The sequence below is a fragment of the Macrotis lagotis genome, chromosome X (assembly GCF_037893015.1).
Source record: "Macrotis lagotis isolate mMagLag1 chromosome X, bilby.v1.9.chrom.fasta, whole genome shotgun sequence".
Taxonomy (NCBI): domain Eukaryota; kingdom Metazoa; phylum Chordata; class Mammalia; order Peramelemorphia; family Peramelidae; genus Macrotis; species Macrotis lagotis.
The window spans coordinates 332,340,402-332,363,851 of NC_133666.1; positions in this window are offsets into that span (position 1 = coordinate 332,340,402).

Genomic DNA, 23,450 nt, shown 5'->3' on the forward strand with positions numbered 1-23,450 from the left:
AAAACCCTGGAGACATAAATTTAGGCCATCTAATTATTACAAATCCCATACCACTAAAGCACTTTGCATCAAATTCTGCAATCAATTTCTTTTTTCTTTTTTTTTAATTTAATGTTTATTCTCATTTTGTACAAATAATGTTTTTTATACATTAATAAAATATTCTTGTTTAAGAGTAAATAAAATACCCCCTCCCCCAAAAAAATATAGACTCACTTGAGCGATAAAGTTAAGGGGGAAAGAAAAAAATCAAAATTAAAAAAATAAAAATTAAGATTAAATTAGATTAAAATTAAAATTTTAAAAATAGTAATAATTGTAGGTATGGCCAGGTGGCACAATGGACGGAGCACCAGCCCTAGAGCCTGGAACACCTGAGCCCATATCCAGCCCCATACACCCAATAATCACTCAGCTGTGCGACATGCAAGCCACCCCAACCCCACTGCCATGCAAAAAAAAAAGAAAAGAAAAGAAAAGAAAAAACCCAAAATAAAATGAAATAGTAATAATAGTAGGGGTGGCTGAGTGGTGGACAGAGCATTGGCCCTTGAGCCAGGAGCACTCGGGTCAAAATCTGGCCTCAGACACCCAAAAATCACCCTGCTATGTGGCCCCAGGCGGGCCACCCAGCCCCATTTGCCCTGCACCCCCCCAAAAAAATAATAATAAAAATGTGCTTCAGTCTTTGTTCCAGCACCAACAACTCTGTCCCAGGTGGATCATATTCCTTATGATTAGTCCATCGCAAAAGTTACTTCTATATTTTTCCACTGTTGCCATTGCTGATCGCAACTCCCTCCTTTCATATTTCTCCACTGCCATGTACTATATTTTCTCTCTCATTTCACTCTGACTCTGCTGTAGGGTAGCTGAGTGGTGCAGCAGACAGATCCCTGTCCCTGGGGCCAAGAGGCCCTGAGCCCCCATAACACCCCTTAGACCCAGCATCCACCTGGCCCTATGGTCCCGGACAGGCCATCCAATCCCAGCCCCTTGCAAGAAGTAAAAGAGAAAATGTGTTATATTTGACTACTCTCCCACCATGGTCTATCCTCTCCTCCATCACTCACATCCCCCCTTCCCCTGTCCCCCCCCCTTATTATTCCAGATGTCTATACCCCATTGAGTATATATGCTGTTTCCTCTCCTAGCTACCTCTAATGAGAGCGAAGATTCCCTCATTCCCCTTTGCCTTCCCCCTTCCATAACATTGCAATAGTTCATTGTGATAAAGAAAAATCTTATTATATGAAATATCTTGGCCTATTCCCCCTCTCCTTTTTCTTTCTCCCATTACATTTCCCTTTTTCCTATTGACTCCATTTTTACACCATATTTTATCTTCAAATTCAGCTTTCACCTGTGCTTCAACTGTAAAATCTCCCTCTACCTGCTCTATTAACTGAGAAGGTTCATATGAGTATTATCAGTGTCATTTTTCTATGCAGGAATACGTGCAGTTCATCATCATTAAGTCCTTCATATTTTCCCCTTCTCCTCCAATCTCTATGCTTCACCTGAGTCCTGTATCTGAAGATCAAACCTTCTGTTCAGCTCTGGCCATTCCAACAGGAACATTTGAAATTCCCTTGGTTCATTGAAAATCCATCTTTTTCCCTGGAAGAGGACATTCATTTTTGCTGGGTAGTTGATTCTCGGTTGTATTGCAAGCTCTTTTGCTTTCCAGTATATTATATTCCAAGCCCTATGAGATTTTAATATAGTTGCTGCTAAGTCCTGTGTGACCCTGACTACAGCTCCATGATATTTGAATTGTGTCCTTCTGGCTGCTTGTAATATTTTCTCTTTGACTTGGGAGTTCTGGAACTTGGCTATAATATTCCTGGGGGTTGGTTTTTTGGGATCTCTTTCTCAGGGGGGGTCAGTGGATTCCCTCCATTTCTATTTTTCCCTCTGCTTCTAGGATATCAGGGCAATTTTCCTGTAGTAATTCTTTGAAAATGATGTCAAGGCTCTTTTCCTGATCATGACTTTCAGGTATTTCAATAATTTTAAAATTATCTTTCCTAAATCTGTTTTTCATATCAGTTATCTTTTCAATGAGATGTTTCACATTTTCTTCTAATTTTTCATTTTTTTTTGTTTTGAAGTATTGATTCCTGATTTCTTGTAAATTCATCAATCTCCCTGAGTTCTATTCTTTGTCTGAAGGATTTGTTTTCCTCAGAGAGCTTTCTTATCTCTTTTTCCATCTGGCCAATTTTACTTTTTAAAGCATTCTTCTTCTCCTCCTCAATAACTTTTTGAACTGTTTTATCCATTTGACCTAAGCTGGTTTTTAGCATGCTATTTTCTTCAGCATTTTTTTGGATTTCCTTGACTAAGCTGCTGACTTCATTTTCATGTTTTTCCTGCATCTCTCTCATTTCTTTTCCCAGTTTTTTCTTCTATCTCCCTCATTTGATTTTCAAAGTCTTTTTGGAGCTCTGTCATAGCCTGAGCCCAATTTCTCTTTTTCTTGGAGTCTTTAGATGCAGGAGCTTGTGCTTCCTCATCTCCAGACTGAGTATTTTGATCCTTCTTGGGCTCATATGTGAAATATTTCTCAATGGTGTTCCTCTTTTTTCTCTACTTGCTCATTTTCCCAGCCTAAGCCTGTTTTGGGTGTGCTTCATGAGCTTTTGGGACACTCCCACAAGGGTCTCAGTGTGTGAGGCTCTGTCTTCCCTCCTAGTCTGTGAATGACCATATGCACCCCGCTCTGCCATGGGGCTGAGGTGGGGGGTGGCCCTGCTGTTCTATGGGGGGGCCTAGACTGCAATCAGGATCTGAATGTGGTCAGAGCCCCAGATTCTTGTTTCAGAGCAGAGCTCTGCAGTCTCTCTTCACTCCCCTCCCTCAGCTCAATGGGCTCATGCCCTGGGGGCTCCTGCTTACTGGCTCCACCTGCTTCAGTTTCCTGGTCTGCCTTGGCCAAGCTGCTGCTCATTGCTCTCTGTGTTCTCTGAGGGCTGGGCTTCACATGCTCGCTCTGGCAGAGGTACCCCAGCTGTTCCCCCCATTTGTACCCGGTGCTCCCCAGGGCATAGCTCAGGAAATGCCCCCGCTGCTAGCCATGCCTCCCAGTGCCCTGGGGCTGCCTCCAGGAGGCTGAAGTTCTTTTGCTCTGGTGGACCACCCCTCTGGCTGGCCACCCCTCGAACCCCGGGGAGCAGAGCCTTTCTGCTCTTTTCCAGGTTACCTTGAGTAGGAGAACTGCCTCCCTGGGACGCTCTGTGGGTTCTGTCTCTCGAAAATTTAGTTAAAGTCCTTAGTGTCAAAGTTTTATAAGAGAGCACCTAAGAGACTTTCCTCTCTTGTCGCCATCTTTGCTCTGCTCTGCAATCCATTTTCAAAGACATGTATGTCTCTAGAAAAATAGCTCTTTCCTTTTTGTTCTTATCAACATTATAACTCTTGATCGACTCATTCCTCTCTTGCCAATCTCAAAACCCAATATTTTCTGGCTATGCGTGACCCTTCCTGTTCATCCTTCAGTCCTCACCATGAGTTATTTCCTATCTGAGTAGCGACAGATTCTACTGCACCTAGGAGACCTGGGGTGGTCTGAATTAGGTTTAGGCATAGGGGAAATTTCCTCTAAAGAGAGGGATCCAAAATCTAATTGTCTCTGGCTTTTTTCCCTTTGATGATCACTTAAAGAAAACTTAATATTAACTCAGCCTAGGATCTCCCCAAACTGAGTAGAATGACATTCAATGTACAAGGTATGGAATAACTTTCTTTCACATACAAAAAAGGTTTAAAATATCAGACATAGAAGCTGTATTGGTACATTGGGGCCATTCTAGAGAATGAACATCCAGAACACTTGGAAACTTTCTGGGACTCTAAGAATATGGTAATTTGTTTGGACCTTTGGCAGATGAAAAACTTTACTGTCTGCTTCGAATTGTGTAGTGGTACAATGATGAAAGAAAATCGCATTTTAGTATGACATGACAAACCCTTAGAAGTTCTTGTTTCTTTTTCTTCCCCTATTATATGGATGGGGTAGGATAAGGTGCTATATTTGTTAAAAGGAGAGATGTTTTCCTATTGTTTCTCTGCTCTATGACTTTCTCCTGTAGTAACTAGTACATTTTCTGCTTTGACTTTATTGTGCAGAGAATGGAGGGATAGATCAGATTATCCATGAAACAATGCTTTTCATTTTTATTTCAATTATCATATATTATTATTCAATTTTGTAAATATGATTTTCAATGTTGTTAATTTTTAGAAGTTTTATATATTGATATTGATATTTATATATTGATTTTTGTCTTTATATGTTCACTTACCTTTGATCCTCTCTCACATTCCCATACTCTTATTTATACTGGAACATAAGTTAAGATAAAGCATTTAAGCAAAGTGATATCTGAAAGTCATGTTTTTCATTATGCAACAACAGAACTCCATTTTTCTATTAAAATGAGGAACATGTCTTTCATGATCAGTTCTCTAGTACCAAAATTATTCATTACAGTTTATCAAAGTTCAATTATCTTTCAGTTTGTAATTTACATTACTATTGTCCTTTGGTATTTGTTCTTTTGTTTCTGTTATTTTCAACTTCCAATACTTCATAGGTATCTTCCTACTTTTCTGTTAATTATTTACATTTTTCATTTATTATGGTGAAATAGTGTTCCATACTAAAATTTATTTAGCTACCCCTCAAGTAAAGAATATTTGGCTAACACATGTTTCCCTACCCCAATTAGTAATCTTATGAATATTTACTTATATAAGACCTTAATGTTATTGACCTCAGCAGTGGGAAAGCTTGATCAAAGAGTATGAAGAGTTTTTTCTTAATTTCAAATTATTTTCTAGAATAGTTGGATCAATTCTTAGTTCCACCAGCAGTGTGTTAATGTCACTAGTCTTCAAAACCCATTCTAATTTGATTATTTTCACTTTCACTTTTCATAATTTTTGCCAATTTAGTAGAAATGCAGTGGAATTTCAGAATTGTTTAAATTTTCATTTTTTAATTATTAGTGGTTTGGAGTATTTCTTCATATAGTTATTGGTTGTCATTTGTTGGTTTGTGTACTATTTGTTCACATACTTTAACTAAATCTATTAAAGATATATATATATATATATATATATATATATATGTATAAAAGAATTATTCTTGTTCTTAGATATTTGTGTCAATTTTCCACATATCTCAGCAGACTTTTCTCAATTACTTGATGCAATGATTTTTCCCAATTAAGTAGTTTCTTTTCTAATCCATGATGCATTTCTTTGTGTAAAAATCTTATTTTTTGAGGTCAAAGCAAAATCTTTTATGTATTTTGATTTTCTCTTAAAGTAGTCTGACCTCTTATTATAGGCCTCGTCTCCATTTGGAGTTTACTATCATATATTGTGTATGATGTTATTATAAACTTAATTTCTATCAAACTGCCTTTTAATTTTCCAGAAGTTCTTCTTGAAGAGACATTCCTACCTTAAGAACTTTGTGTCTGGGGGGGAGTAGGGTTAGCAACTACATTATATTATAACCTTACTTATTATGTATTGTATAATTTTAGATTGAATTATATTACATTGTATTGTGATATATTAAGTTATAATCTTACTTATTTAGAGCTCTTCTAGTCTACACTATTTTTGAATAACTACCAATAGGTTTATAGATTATGCTTTGGAATATCATTTGAGCAATTTACAGATGAGGAAATCAAAGCGATCCATAGTCATATGAAAAATTGTTCTAAATCATTACTTATTAGAGAAATGCACATTAAAATATCTCTGAGGTACCACCTCATACCTCTCAGACTGGCCAATATGACCAGAAAGAACAATGATCAATGTTGTAAGGAATGTGAGAAATCCAGAAAGAACAATGATCAATGTTGTAAGGAATGTGGGAAATCTGGGACACTAATACATTATTGGTGGAGCTGTGAACTCATCCAACCTTTCCTGGAGGGCAGTTTAGAATTGCGCCCAAAGGGCAACAAAAATGTGAATACCCTTTGATCCAGCAATACCACTACTAGGTCTATAGAGATTATGAATTATAATTATGAATTAATCTGAAGAGATTATGAAAAAGGGTAAAAAATCACATGTATAAAAATATTCATAGCAGCCCTGTTTGTGGGAGCAAAGAAATGGAAATTAAATAAATGTCCTTCAATTGGGGAATGGCTTGACAAGCTGTGGTATATGTATGTCATGGAAAACTATTGTTCTATTAGAAAACAGAAGGCATGGGAATTCAGGGAAGCCTGGAGGGATTTACATGAACTGATGCTGAGAAAGATGAACAGAACCAGAAGAACACTGTACACCCTAACAGCAACATGGGGGTAATGATCAACCTTGATGAACTTGTTCATTTCATCAGCGCAACAATCAGGGTCAATTTTGGGCTATCTGCAATGAAGAATACCTACCATCTGTATCTAGAGAAGGAGTTGTAGAATTTGAGCAGAGACCAAGAACTATTGCCTTTAACTTGGAAAAAAACTGTTAACTTTTTGTGTAATTTTGCTATCTCTTGTACTTTATTTTTCTTCCTTGGGGATGTGATTTCTTTCTCATTGCATTCAATTTGGATTGATGTATACCATGGAAACAGACTGCCTTCTGTGGGGATGGGGGAAGGGAAGCAAGATTGGGGAAAAAATTGTGAAGTTCAAAGTAAACAAAATCTTTCTCGGAAAAAAAAGAAATATCATTTGAAATCTGCAAATTCTATGCCCCCTTTCATACACTTGAAATTCTAGACTTCTTGAAATTATTTTAATTTTATAAATTTTATAAATTATAATTTTATAAAGTTTAACTCTCTAGAATTAACTCTCTAGAAGTTTAATTGGTCTAGCAATAAAAATATATATTGATTATTTTAATTTTAATTTTGTAATTTTAATTATTATGTTTTAATCTAACCATGAAAAAGGAATCTTTTAATTTTTAAGTATTTTTAATTTCTGTAAAATAGTTTGTAGTTGTATTTATATAAGTCCTGGGTATGTTTACCTTTATATTCTTGCTTTATCCCCTGTATATATTGGAAGAACTTCTGTCACTTGATTTTAAATATATTCCATGAATATCCTTTTTAGTTTCCTTGGTTGCTTTGGTTTATCAGCATTATATTTTCTCAAAGGCTTTTTGAAGGGACCAACAGTAATTGTTCATATCAGGGTGAATAATAATAGTTATACTTATATGTTTATATATATGTATATTATCTACATATGTATTTATGCATGTACAGGAATTTTGCTTTCTTTCCTCGGTGGGCTTAGGAAATGGAAGAAAGAAAATAAAAATTTTCATGAAAATCAAATAAAATAATTTATGTATACACCTCCATAATCTTTCTATTAAGTTTTTGGTGTTTTTAAGTGTAATATATTGTTCCTTTAAGGCCTTTTTCAGTAGTTTAGGACTAGAATGAGTAATAGAAAATGTACTTTTATATAAAGGAAAATTTATATATCAGATGTCAAAGGACGTAAGATATTAATACAGTTATCACATTTGGTTAATTGAAAAGAGCAGGAACAGAAATTTGAATTAATAAAGACTGATAAATATGTATATGAAAAACATACTTTCAGATGTTATATGAACAGTTTAGGACAGAAAAGGAACGGTGGTATAAATATAAAAACTCAAATTACTCTAAATGATAGAAGATAAAAGATAGTATCTTGTGTTTGTAAACAGATGGTTTAAAAGATGCAGGTAAAGAACTTTTATTTAATAAAAACTGGAAATGTATAATTATTTTAAAAAACATTTCAAAGAAACAAAATGGTTTGGAAGATTGTTTTAGAAACAGATCTAAAAATCAATTATGTGGTCACTGCCATTAACTTTTGTAACTACAGGAAGCAAAAGTAAAAAAGAGAGTTTAAAAGACATCTGGAGACGTGAATTTTAATTTATTTTAACTTTTACAAAGGAACAGTTGCTTCAAAGTATATCAGGAACAAACATACAAACATTTCCTCCCATGAAGAAGATAGAGAAGATAATCTTTCCTATACCATATCAATTTCTATGGAGGAAAGGACTATTAGGTTAGCATTTTAATTTTGTTCCTAAATATCAACAATCTTATCAGTTTCCATGTCCAAAATCTCCCTGAGGTTTTCTCTCAGGACCATGGCTTTTTAAGACTTTCCTAATGGGTTAGTTGTAACCTTCAGACTGGAATCCTGGCTCCAACGACCCAGTGGCTTCAGCTTCTAGGTGTAGGACTCCATTCCCTTCACCTAGAAATGAAAAGAACAAAACAAAACCCTAAATCCATTCCTTGGGGTCATAGGACCTAAGGGGAAAGAAAAGAGGTGCCTTCTCCCACCTATCTTTGTGCACAGCTCCCATGCTAGGAGTGAACAAAATGTTCACTCCTGAATTCACTAGAAAACCGAGTTATGGTTTTTAAAGGACCACTAACTTTAGAAGAGAAATTCGAGGAACTGCTACCTTTTAATTGAAAGATGAATTACTGAAAGCCTTGAGAATGATTTAAGCCACTGAAATTGTAGAGTATATAGGATTTATGGGAGGTGGTAGACTGATGAGAAGGGAAAAATCTGGCACAAGGGGTAAGAAAAGCAGATTTTTTGAAATAGTTTGAAGGGACCAACAGTAATTGAATAGGTCAGTGAAGACTGCTGTTTCACTTATTACTTTTTGATGCCAGTTAAAGATTAAGAGAGATGAACTTCTTGAAAAATCTGCTCTGATTTGAGCCAGACTTCACTTACTTTACAGGAAGAGATAGCTAGTCTATAATGCCTTGCCCAGAGTCAACAAAAACTTTTGAAAGATGTTTTAAATCTTACATTCCAGTAGAGAAGAAATTTCTACAGCTGAAGAACAGTGAATATCTACCTAATTAGCAGAGAATTATTTTCATGTAACGGAAATGTTTCAATGACATCAAAGGTAAAAGTTTACAATTATAATTTTCCCTGAATGGATGGGTATTCTTTATTCCTATGGCTTTCTTACCAGGATCCTATAAGTATTTGCACATTCTCCTCCAACCCAAGATACTTAATCCATTGGTGAAAAATTATGACCCATTTTTTTGTGAATTGTAATGTATTTTATTATTTATGCATTTGCTTTAAATTTGAATAAATATATCATTCTTTCTCTTGACTTATTACTAAACAAATGGTTGTATTTAAAATATAAAAATATAATTAGTATAGGTGGCTGATTTGTGTAAATATAATCTTAGATTAAATAATGCTTAGTTCATGGGTTATCTTTACCCACTGTTATCCAATATGGTATGTGGCCTACATTTTGAATGGCTTATTGGGTAAATAGAAACAAATTGATCGGGGCTTGAGAACTGGTGAGTCGGGGAGTAGGGGAAGAGTATTCATCTTCAATAGGGCTATTCTCAGGAAACTAGAAAGTTGAGTGCAGCTGTGTGGTCGTGATCTATCTCTGGGAACCAAGACCTACTAGTGTCAGAATAAGCTGGAATGTGAATACTAACCTAGAAAGTTCCTTGTTTTCTTTCTTCATGCTTTTCATAAGGGTTGATATTGCATTACTTTGTAGGAATAAACATACTATACATCAATTACAAGGTAATAGTTATAGCATCACAAAATAATATTTATATATTTAATATAGATTCATTTATAGTTTTCTTTTTTCCTTTCTTTTTAGTTTTTATTCAGTGGTTTCTGATGATACTTTTTTATTTCCTTTGTTCTTTCCCCTGATTTTCATAATTTCTTTTCTTGTGCTTTTTTGAAGTTTATTAATTTGTTGGTATTCATTTTCCTATTGTATGCTTAGTTCTTTAAGCCCTCCTTCAATTTGTTACTATATATATTTTTGGGATATAATTTTTTCTGAGAATTAATTTTTGCTGCATCCTCAGAATGTCAGTATGTTATCTCAATGTTGTCCCTTTATTTTGAAAAATTATTATTTTATATGCTTTTTCTTTGAGTCATTCTTTTTTTGGGATATTATTACTTAGACTCCATTTAGCTCTATAACTTTTGCTATGTCCTGTAAAGCAAACATTTAGTTCTTCCTTTGTATTATTATTTAAGACTCCTTTGTGTCCTAGCACAAGATTTTATTTTACACAGGATCAATAAGATATTGAGAAATAAGTGTATTTATTCATGCTCCCTTTCTGATAATATGTTTTTTAATTCTAATTTTTTAAATAATCTGTTCCCTTTATTGACTTGATTACCTTTCTTCTTTGTTTTCCTCCCTAGTCCCCCTCCACATATTTTCTTCCCCATCTTGGTAGATAGAGCTAAATGAGGAGGATACTCCCTCTTCCCCTAAGAAGTAGTGGGCATAGTGTGGGAGAGGGAATTATTACAAGTGGGGAATAATGGAAGCCCTTTATTCAAGTTCCAGATGGTGGTCTACACATTCAGTATCATCATTACAAAGGGTGAGTGGTCAGAGCAGGATCATGGTTTATTGATTTCTTCCAACTTTAATTGCAGTTCTAGATCCATTACATTATTTAGCTTTCAATGGTAAGAAAAATTAAAATAGGGTCAGCAAATGTTTGTCAAATACTGACTCTATCCAGTAAGGAAATGGCAAGAATACTTCATCCTAAATGAAAGTTAAGAGAAATTCTATGGAGTATAGTCTCTGATATAATCAATAATACAATCTCTAGCAAGACCTGGCATATATTTTTATTATATATTATAATATTTATATATAAAAGTATTAACTTCATTAAACTAAAAGCATAGGGCCTGTCTATGCAGATAAAAAAATCCATACTCATGAATCCTGTCAGAAATGTAATAAGCTAGGGTGACCACAGAACTTTCCTTCCATTCTCTCCTGAACAACCATAGGCAAATGTTCTGACACACCCATCTGGCCCTAATATTTTCCTTTATTGACTTGCTTTCCTTTATTGACTCTCAAATCTGTTTTCAGTAGATTTTGAAAATCTGCAGAGAACAGAAGAAAAGCTTATGCAAAATTGCTGGAGGCTGGTGATTTTGAAATCAGCTCTTTCTGGAGGGGATACACTGAGTTTACCATAGGAAGGTTATACTGTCATACCCAATTAGCTATGCTTCTCTTAAACTGTACTATATGTTTCCAGGGTCTCTCATGACATGTAGTATTGATGCAGACACTTTGCTAAGAGACTACATATGGGAAACATTTTATTTTCCTTAACTGCATACAAATAATTTTTAAAATGTCAAATATGCTTTTTTTTAAATGGTAAAATAAATTGAACACTATAAAAATGTACTAGACTTACTAGCTTCAAAGTAAATGTTAGTCTTGTATTTTCTTTTTTAGTCCAAGACTACAGGTATAATGAAAATTAAAGCAAATTGAGAAAAAATATTGTTAAAAAGGTACAAATATTAGAGGAAATTCCATGAGGTGGCATCATGAAAAGAGCACCAGATATAGAAGCAAAAGAGCTAAGTTTGAATACAGTTTAAATACAGGCTCTTCTACTAGTTAGAAATGTGTCCTGGAATAAATTACTTCATCTTTCTGGGTCTTCATATTTTTTTTCACCAGTAAAATGAGATAATTTTCTTCTAAAGGCACTTATCATTTGAATGTTCTTAATAAGATCATCATAATTGTCATAGTGGTTCAACCCTCCAGGCCATTCAGATTAGTGATGTCTCTATCAGTTGGGTGGTTGATAAGAGGGCAAGGCTATTCTTTACAATGTCATTTAATGGCTTTTCCTGACATATCCTCCCACTTTAGTTGCTCCTAGTTACTTCAAATTATTTTTGTATAATTTTGTATAGATATTTTATAGTTGCTTATCTGCTTACATAGTGTCTTTCTACCTCCAATCTCATAAATAAAATGTAAATTTCTTGAAGACAGTCCATTTCATGTTTCTCCAGTAGCCAGAAGGTGGCATCATATGGTAAGGTTTGCAGGGCTGTATGGCAAGCTTAAAGAGAAAAAATATTAGCTTTCTCCTTCTCAACCCAGATATTTGGAATTTTGTGGGAAATTCACATTGTTTTTTCCAGTTCCTCAGATACAAGAGAAACTGACAATAAAGTTTATGAACTTTGCCTTCAGAGTATGTACCAAAAACTAATATATTTTACCTTTTACTAAACTTGTCATACCATCTAAGAATAAGTACAGGAGATTTGGTAGCTTAGGGTAAATGGTTTGAGGTATGTGATTCGTTTCCTCTGCTATTTAGGACCTTTTAAAATTACCAATAAATCAAAACTCCCAACTGGGATATTAATGTGAGAGAATCCTAGCATTATAGGCAGAGCTTCAAATCTCTGTTCTATTTAATTTTTAGTTAATTAATAGCTATTAACTGGCTGTCTCTATTGTAGTCCCTTTATGCACAATTAAAAACAGACATAAATGATTTAGAAGTTATGATTGGTGGCTTATATGAAAATATAAAAATTCTTACCATTTAATATAAAAATTAGAAAGGAAATGCCTTCAACTGTAGGCATAGGGTAAGGAGCAGAGGGATTTAATCTTCACTGTCCTTTAGATGATCTAAAAAAAGCAATAGTCATCAGTTTCAGTCCAGAGTCCTTTCTATAAGCAGAAGTTCTAACCACTGGGACTATGCCCACAATGCCCAAACTCTAGTTTATGATGCCTCTGTACCTGCAGGGGTTTTTTGGTCTCAACTAACAATTCATCTGTTGCCACATTTGTTTCTTCTAGGAATTGAAAAACTCCTCTCTGCCATTTGGTTCCAACATTATTCCCCTGGAATCTACTTATCTTTCCCCATTAGGCACCAGTGGGGACCTCAGTCACAATGTCCTTGGGAATAACAGTTATTGAAAGTCCAAACTATAAGGTTACAAAATTTTTTCCTAGTTCCAGCTAAGTATTTTTAGCACCTAACATTATGCCTGATACTTAGGAATCCCTTAACAAATGTGTACTGAGTGAATGAGCTGTATCCTGAGCATCCCTAGTTATAAGATTTGCTACTAATGAATGTGTCTAATTTCTTTGGCCTAACTTTTGCCCAAAAATATGCTTGAGAAGAAATTCCCAGAAGGACAAAAAAAGAAATCAGTTCTTTAGGGAATTAAGCACAACAAGCTCTTCCCAGACGTCTTGGGGCATTTCTTCACAGACCTTAGTCAAATGAATTATAATGGTAACTTCAAATTTTATTTCTAAAGTTTTCATGTTTACCAATCTTTAGCATCTCATTTGGTCCTCTTAAGACTGAGAACTTGAGAATTTTGAATCAATGATATGATGACGATGATGTTTGTTCTTCATTCTCAAAGAAGACTAAGACTCCAAGACCTGTATACCTAGGAAAAAACTAAGCATTTCAATGTAATCTGATGTGTGTCCACTTGTTAAAAGGCAGGAAATTTTCAAGTTTTCTAATATGATGGATGGAATTTAAAACAAAAATACAGTCCAAGACAACCACAAAGCTATAAGATTATTAATTTGTTTCCAACCTTTGAGTAAATTTCATCAACTGTACAGTTAATCAAGGATTTGGGCTCTAAAAGTTAAGTCCCAGGGGCAGTTGGGTGATACAATGGTTAGATCACTGGCCCTGGAGTCAGAAATACCTGAGTTCAAATCTGACTTTAGACACTTAGTAGCTGTGGATCTTAGGTAAATCATTTAAACCTGATATCTAACATCCATCTTACATCCAGGGTCATCTCCAGTTGTCCTGATCTATATTTGGTCCCTGGATCCAGATGACTCTAGAGGAGAAAGTAAGGCTGGTAACTTAGTACATTACTCCCTCACTCAAATCCAGTTCACTAGCTTGTCACAGAGTCACCTCCTGATATAATTAGTAAGGCGAAATGCACTTGTCCAGCATTCCTCCACCTCTCATCAGGCCTAAGGGAGAAAACTGAACAAAAGTGAAATGCTAGAGGATAAAGTAAGATTCATGCTTTTTGCACATGTATGACTACAGATGAATGACAAGAAAGGATTCCACAATCTCACTACTCTCCTCCATTTCCACTGAAAATTTAACTATATACTTCCAAAGGAACTATATTAGTTACGTAAGAAATGGAAGGAGACAGGCATTTATTTATGTAGGAAAGGGGGAAGAAAAGAACAGTTCTATTGTCCTGACTCTTTTTTATGTGAGGGCTCTGGGCTAAATGAGGTCTCACTTCACCTTGTCTAACCATTTCCCTATCATAAACACCAGAATTATTGTGTAATTTAGTTTCTTCCCTGATAGAGAATGGATTATAACATTGATCCATTGCTGGATTGCAAAGAGGAAGGACTGATGGTAAGGCAAAATACTTTGCAGATATCTAGAATGTTGCTATACATGAATCAGTATGATGGGGGTTGAAAGGTATGCTAAGACTGTTTTCTGAATCAGAGAAACTGAGTTGGGATCCTCCAGTGGCCATATGAACTTGGACATGTCAACTCACCCCTAAGCCTATTTCCTCAACTGTAAAATGAGGAGGTCAGACTAGGTGATCTCTAGGGTTCTTTCCATTTCTAAATCTTCATGGGTACATAATTTGCTATCTTTGAAGAGAGAATAAGCTTATCCTGCAATAGGATAATTTAAGTCAGGCTCTTTAGGAAGAGCTTCCTGACTCCCAATGAGATGGTACAAAGGGATGATTCTCCTTTTTTAGAGATATAGTAAAAAGTTTATTATGATTTAAGGACCTAGAAGTTAGAAAACAAATAAAAGATCTTACATTTCTCCTCCTATTCACTCCCAGTTTTAGGATATTTTTATCTATGAAATTTTCTATAGCTAGGAAAAATTGAAAACTGAGAAATGTTTGGATTATATTTATTAGAAAATAGAACTTATATTTCAGTTCTAGTTCACTCTCATTTAGATATTTCCTTGCTCAAGTGCCTGCACAGCTCTCTAATTCCATGACATCTTTTCTAAGAACATAGCCTTGTGGCCCCTAGAGGGAAGAGGCCATGTAATAACAGTGGAAGAAAATTTAATCTTTCCAAACTCACGTTCCAGTTGATATCCCTTCTCTGTTCTACAAGCACTGGCTCATTTGTGCCAAGGGCTTCTTTTGGAAGTGTAGTTTCTAGTCAAATTATGCATCACATTGTTGAAATAGATTTTTTTCTTTTCCTCTTTCTTCATAATAGAATAGTCAGTACTAAACGTCAGGTTCTCTAAACATATGGAACTCTGGCACTTGATATTTAATTACTTGTTGAATTGTTGATTTGAATTTGATGCTCTGAAAGGTGACTAGCATTCTAAAACTTCTTTCCATAGCAAAGGAAAGCTTCATGTGATGCCCCCGCCTAAGCCCTGTTCCTCTTTTTTTCCACTTAGACCACTGATGAAAAGAATAAAGCCGCATAGGTGCTATAGTGGATCTTTTTAGGTAAGATCTCAAGTAATATTCATCTACATTTCAGAAAAAAAGCTAGACTCTTCTTCCTTCATAAATAATATTGAGAATATTATTTTGTAGATCATAAATTTAGGACTAAAACACCTCAATGGATAGACTACTGTAATAGCTGACATTTATAAAGGATTTATTGTACATAAAGTACTTTACCTATATTATCTCATTTGATTCACATAAAATGTCCAAGCTACAGTGGACATATGCCTCATAAACTGGTGTTTTTGGTGGATAAAGAATGGGTCAAGGGAATGGAACATTTTCAAGAATGGACCATTGCCAAAGTTGGGGAAGATTTGTGATGAGAAAGAAAGGCAACAGCTGCCTTTGAGTTTTTCAGATGACTTTCTGCTTGCCCATTCTGCTATCATAGAACCTATCCTGAATGAAGCACAAATTTTGGGAAAGGAAAAATGCAGGAAGTTGGGGAGACAGTAGGAACCCCTAGGCAGAGGTTGGACGCTCTTCTGGGTGTAGATAAATTCCAAGGGTTGACAGTGGGGAGGGAAGTAAGATTTCTATGGCAAGTCTGAGTGACCATTTTTATATAAGAGTTCTTTATAAGTTAAAGGCTGCTAGTGTGCTTTTGGAAAAGGGGTACTTTAGAAATAATGTTTGAGATCCTTTTTCCCCTCAGAAATTTAGATGTTTAGGTCACTATTTACAGAGAATCTTATCTAGTAACAAGTCAGTTTTCTCCCAATATAATTTCTTCAGTGCCATAATTGAGACAACTCAAGTAATTAATAAATTATTAAATAAAATGATCAATGAATTATTAAACATTTATTAAACTTCACCTATATGTCTTAGTTGTGCTATGTGTTGTGACAATGGTATGCAGGAAATAGAGAAAGGCTATTGTTAAATTTTCAGTGTAAGCATTTATGCCTCAGAAATCACCAAACATTACAAATCAGATCTTGATTTATAGTTTTGTTGATTGTCTAGACTTCAGAAAGTCTACTAAAAGTAGACAACGTAAAAGTGTCTTCTGTAGGTATTAGTTTTTCTCTGGAGAGTCCATCGTTAAATTCTTACCAGCTCACCTCTGGCTGTGAAGGTCACAAACATTTTTAAAACAGAAATACTGCTCTCAAAGAGTTTATAATCTGGGGAGGTCAGACCTGTACACGTGTAACAGATAAAAGCATCAGTGATACAGGATATCTGCTATAAGAGATCATTGAGGAAGGAGTTCTGGATAGGTTTGACCTGATTATAAAAGATATGAAGAACATGGATCAGTAGAAATTCAGGGGAAGGGTATACCAGAAACATAAAACAGCATTACTCAATACATAGAGGCTGTTTGCACAAAGCAATAGATGGGTTAGCTTGACAGATCAACCTCTCAATGCTTGAACTTGTTTGTAAATGATCTTGGAAGAAAGAGACTTGCATACCTTGCTTGGCTGGTTGGATAACTTGGTTACAGGATAAAGACATTTACTAAAGGATAATAGGACAAAATCAGGTAAAATGAATAGGTCCTTGGTCCATTCCTATTGGCCTCAAAATAACTACTTCATGCAGGACAAATGGCCTCAAGTCCTAACTTTCTATACTTTGGACACATGCTGTGGGATCATGATGAAAAGTGCAAAGCAATGGGTATGAGTGAGACTACCGCTGAGCAGAGGGTTTTCACACTCCCCTGGGATTTGATGGGAAAGTACTGAATTAGTTTTGCTTTTTATCATCCAGGATAGTTTCTGTTGAGTAAAGGAAAATAGCCAAGTCTGTGACCTTGCCTAAGGCTTTTGCACTAGTTAGAGGTGATAAATTCTCAATGCAGTTAAGCAGACTCCAGAGCTTAGAATAGGCTGATACCTGTGATATGAAAATCTAAGCAAAAAGTAACTTTCAAGACATGACCATGAAGCAGCTAGGTGGTGGCACAGTGGATAGAACTCTGACCCTAGAGTCAGGAGAACCTGAGTTCAAATCTAGCCTCAGACACTTAATAATTGCCTAGCTGTATGACCTTGGGCAAGTCACTTAACCTCATTGCCTTAAATAAAATTAAAGAATAAAAAAGGAATACATGAAAGCAGTCATTAAGTCTGTTTAGAATTTTGCCCTTTGTCAGTCCAGGATTATAATTCTTCCTCCATGAGAAAATTTTAGCTCTGGAAGGAATTTAAGAAATTACTTAGTTCAATTCTCTCATTACATTGATGGGGAAATTAAAGCCCAAGGACCCTTACCATAAAGTGAATCCATGGCAGACTCACTCCCTGTTTCCTAGATCAATACTCTTTACATTCTTTTCCATTGATTTGAACCCCATGACCATTCAGTTGGGTTTATGCCCCAGTCTCACAACCTGTAGCTTCCTCAAGTTCCTGTCCTATAAAACCTCTATGGCTAAGTTGAATGAGATAAGGATATCCTTACTTGGTTTTGGAAATAGTCTGATTTAAGTCTGTTTTTCTTACAAACTCTTTATTTGCCTCCTACCCTTGATCTTCTTGCCAGTTAAAGCAAGAATGGAAAAAAATCAGACTAAAAAGCATACCTATGAACTTAACTCTTTGACAGTGAGGTAGGTGTCTTGAGTCTGGAGAAATTTAATGGTGAATAAACATGCTTTGAAATTTGGGTGAAAACATAGGTGACAATACAAGGTATAATGAATTTTTGTATCCACACATTCAAGCCAGGGTTTGAGTTTCTGGGTGCTTTGCCTATCACTATATGGTAAGATAAGATGCCAAACATTCAAACTTTACTACAGAGTGAAATTCTGATGGACTGGTCATGTTCAAATGTTCAAATGATGCTTGCCAAAACAACTATTTTATGGACAACTAACACATGGGAAGTGAGCATATAGTGGTCAGAAGAAGTGATAAAAGATATTCTCAGGTTTTCGCTGAATAATTTTGGAGTTACCTGTGTATCATGGGAGACCCATGCATGGAGTACCCTCATCAAAGAAGGTATTGTGCTGTAAGCGCAACATAGAATTGAAGTAGCTCAATAGAAACAGGAGATGTGCAAATTTAGAGAATATACCCCAATGTTCATGTGAACTATTTGTACTGGATCTGTACTAAAGCTTTCTGAACTCATATTTGTCAGCTCAGCCACAGTCAAACACACTGTACTTAACTCTAACATAGTGATATCATTTTGGTCTTCTTCAAGAATAAAGGACAACAACCAACCAACCCAGTGTGATAACTTCCTCCGTACTCATAAGGAAATGAAGGTGATTGGTCTAATTCAACACAATATGAAGTAATTATTTGACATTATTAATTATTTACCTAGTGAATTTCATTCATATAAACCATTCAGGCTGCAAAGCAGGAGTTTTGTTTTGAGTTTGTTTTGTTTTGTTCTAAATTATCCAACTTGCTAATTACCAGATTCTCATTCCCTTTCTGCTTTATAGACATAATATGAGTTAGCTAAATCAACTTCCTTTTTCATTAGGCATGGGTTAAATTTGTACATATAATACACATAGCTGAAGTTGTCAAAAGATTCTTTCAACTGAACTTAAGAATTCTATTTACTTCACAGAAGCATAAAAGCAAAGGAAATATCCAAGTGACTTCTCAAATTCTGATTTTGCAATATGTGACCTCAAATTTAAATGGTTCTAGTTTTTGTAAGAATATATATTTCGGGCGGCTAGGTGGCATAGTGGATAAAGCACCGGCCTTGGAGTCAGGAGTACCTGGGTTCAAATCAAGTCTCAAACACTTAATAATTACCTAGCTGTGTGGCCTTGGGCAAGCCACTTAACCCCATTTGCCTTGCAAAAAAAAAACCCTTAAAAAAAGAATATATATTTCTCATAAGTATATGTGTCTTATTCTTATTAGGAATTAAACTGAGAAGAGAAAGAGAGGAACAAGAAAACACCTTTTTCACAGTCATTATAATGAAGTTTGCCATTGTTTAAGAGTTGACTATAAGGGCAGCTAGGTGGTGCAGTGGATAAAGCACCGGCCCTGGAGTCAGGAGTACCTGGGTTCAAATCAAGTCTCAACCACTTAATAATTACCTAGCTGTGTGGCCTTGGGCAAGCCACTTAACCCCATCTGCCTTGCAAAAACCTAAAAAGAAAAGAGTTGACTATAATTTCTTCATCAGTCTTCTAAATGATGAATGAAATTCTGTATTGCATTAGCATGACTTACTAACCCACAGAAGCTTGAGAGCAAAAGGTAGCATCTTGGGTAATTCACTTGGTCTTTTGGAAGTTTAAACTACTCCAAGGGGTCATTCTTCTATGATTTAATAGTTTGCCATACTGTTTATTCTACCATTTATTTTACCATGATAGCTCAGCATGGTATGAAGGTGACCCTGAGTTTTTTAAAATGATGCTGGTGGAGAACAATCTCTGGCAGATTCAACCAAGGTGACAAGATTGATAATTTAGACCTGACAATGGGCCATTATCCAAGAATAAACCTACTGAAGGTTAAGAGAGGTTCATGATCAGAGGTTCACCACAAGATGGTGTGAGTTGACCATCTTGATGTACTTGGTGTACTTGGCCACAATTATACATGAAATCATCTGTTAAAACATGGGCATTGTGATGTGTCTTAGTGGAGAGTCCTTACCAAGAGTGAGTTGGTAAAGGTTTAACAACTATCACCTCAGAAAAAAAAAGTATGTATGACAAATTTTTTAGTTTAATTTGTATTCCTAACAATGTCTACATTGCTTTTCTAAGTCAATGTTATCCACAAAAGCACAAATCAGTTCTTGATTTATAGCATTTGCTATATACTGAAAAATGCTGAAAATTTAACAATTAGCTCTCCTGAGTTTTGAGCCAGCAACAACAACATCCTTGAATCCTACATTGCTGACATCATGGAACTTTTAAAATATTGGCATGCTTGACTATTTAAGTATATCAACTTAAGTATAAGCTGCAAAAAGAGTTCATTTTCAAATTCTCCTCTCCTCCTGCTTTTTGAATATCATTGCCAGGCTTCTCATTCCTGTCTTTACTTTCCTTCTCTTCAATCCTCTCCCCAACTATTCAATTTCTGGAAACAGTAATAATGCCTGTAGTTGGTCCAAATCGCCCTTAACCTGTCAATAAATGAGAATACAGACTTGTTTGCTTTGGGTTTAAAACTTGGAATGGTTCTTTCTGGTTATCATAAAGACCATTTGCCACTTTCAGTTTTGTTAGAAGACTCTAGGATCTTCTGTGATGTCACTCATATAGACATTCTTGAATCAGAGGTAACATAAATAATCCACCAAGAATTTCTTTCTGCTCTGTCACAACAATTCTTATCACAAATTAAGATTTTCTAATTAGAGCAGATTCAAACAAATGTAGGATACTATTTGTTGAAGACAGTATAGTTTGTTTCTGAAAAACAGAGCCCACCTTCCCCATACCTTTCCATCCCCAACTCTAGATTAAAGTGCCCACCCCCTTGCCTTTGCTTCCTGACCCAATTCTGAATGTCCCCATTCCTATAAAGAAAAGCCAAGTGAGATGTATAAATAATGCTTCCAAATGCTCCCTGTCACCATTGGTCTTTTCCCTTATAAGAGAGCACAATAGGGGAGGCTATGTGGCGCAGTGGATAAAGCACCGGCCCTGGAGTCAGGAGTACCTGGATTCAAATCTGGTCTCAGACACTTAATAATTACCTGGCTGTGTGGCCTTGGGCAAGCCACTTAACCCCATTTGCCTTGCAAAAACCTAAAAAAAAAAAAAAAAGAAGAAGAAGAGAGCACCATAAAGGAAGAAACTAATAGGGGCTAGGGGCTATGTGGAAAAGAGCTGGGGATTTTAGTGCACAACAGGCCCAATATGTCATGGCTGTCCAAAGCATAGTATAGTGAACAAACATTGGATGTGCTGCCAAAAGACCTGGGTTTTGAGGTCCTGGTTCCGACACATATATCATCTATATATGTGTATATATATATATATATATATATATATGTATACATATTCATGTCTATGTATGTGCATATACATATATTCACAGATATGTATTTACACACAATATGTGCATTTGTATAAACTTTATCTCTCTATATATGAAGGAACATCCTACCTTAAATATCTTAAATTGGAGTTAAAAGGATCTCATTAAGATAACTCTTATTGAGATTTCCTTATCTTGCCAGAGTTTTTTTTCTTTGGGGTTCCCTGAGCCCCATCAATAATATGACTTTAGAAACTTAAAGTTTGGTAGAGGGAAATTTTAAGCATTAGTCGAACAAGTTTGATATCTAATATTCCTTCCAATTCTGAAATTCTGTTAATACAAGCATTTTCTTTTTTTATTGACATTTTTTTCCAAATACATGTTATGAACGCTTTTCAACATTTATCCATATGCATATGTAGATTTTTAAGTTACATAATTTCATTCCACCCTCCCTTCTCACTCCCCTCCTCCAGCAATGAAAAGTCAGGTGTTTAACATGTTTACAGATTAGTCATTTTCAGTATAAGAAATTAGGATTAAGGGAAAAGAAAGAAAAACATGAGATAGGAAATAAATACATAAAAGAAAAATTTTTCAAAGTGAATGTAGTGTTCATTCAGATTCTGAGGGTGTTTTGTTTTGTTTTGTTTTGTTTTTCATGCTATGGATGGGGATAATTTTGTCCATAGCTGGTCTTTAGGGTTGTCCTAGATCTCTGTCCTAGAATTTCTAAGAGGAGCTACTTCCATCAAGGTTGATCAACTCACAATGTTTTTGTTAATGTGTACTAACTATGCTCTCTTGGTTCTGTTCCCTTCACTCAGTATCAGTTCCTGTAATTCATTCTATGATTCTCTAGTGTCTGACCATTCACGGTTTCTTATAGAACAATAATATTTCAAAACATTCATTATATTATAATTTGTACAGCCATTCCTCAATTCATGGCTATCCCTCAATTTCTAATTCTTTGTCACCACAAAATGAGTTGCTATGAATATTTTAGAACATGTAGGACTTTTCCCATTTTTATCTAGATATAGGCCTGGTATTGGAATTTCTGGGTCAAAGGATACGATCAGTTTTATTGGGTTTTTTGGGTATAGTTCCATATTGCTCTCCAGAATGGTTGGATCAGTTTACAACTCCATCAACATTGCATTAATGTCCCAATCCTCCCACGATATCTCCTCACTGATCATTTTCCATTTTTTTTAATCTTAGCCAAAATGATAGGGGTGAGGTAGAATCTCATAGTTGTTTTAATTTGTATTTGTCTAATCAATAATGATTTGGAGGATTTTTTCATATAATTATACATGATTTTGGCAAGTTATCAATTGTAACCTTATAAATTTGATACAATTCTCTATATTTTAGAAATGAGACCTTTATCAGAATCCCTAGCTATGAAAATTGTTTCCCAGCTTTTTGTTTTCCTTCTAATTTTGGCAGAATTAAAATGCAAACCCTTTTTAATTTAATATAGTCAAAATAATTCCTTTTGCAATTTATAATGTACTTTATTTCTTACTTGGTCATACATTTCTCCCCTATATATATATATATATATATATATATATATGACAAATATTTCCCTGAGCTGTTAATTGGTCTATGGCATTGGACTTTATGTCTAAATCATGTACTCATTTTGATCTTATCTTGGTATAAGGTGTGAGATGTGGGTCTATGCCAAAATTTTGCCATACTATTTTACAGTTTTATCAACAATTTTTGTCAAATAATGAGTTCTTATGCCAGAAGCTATGTCTTTGAGTTTGTCAAATAGTACTTTGCTACTGCTTCTTTTGAACTTATCCAAATCCATTGATCCATTACTCTATTTCTTACCAGTACCAGGAAGTTTTGATGACTGCCACTTTATAGTATAGTTTTAGTTTTGGTAGAGCTAGGTCACCTTCCTTTACATTTTTTTTTCCATCAGTTTCCTTGATATTCTTGACCATTTGTTGCTACAGATAATTTTTTAAACTATTTTTTCTAGTTTGGTAAAATAGTTATTTAGCAGTTTGGTATGGCACTGAATAAGTAATTTAATTTGGGTAGAATTAAATTTTTATTATATTAGCACAAC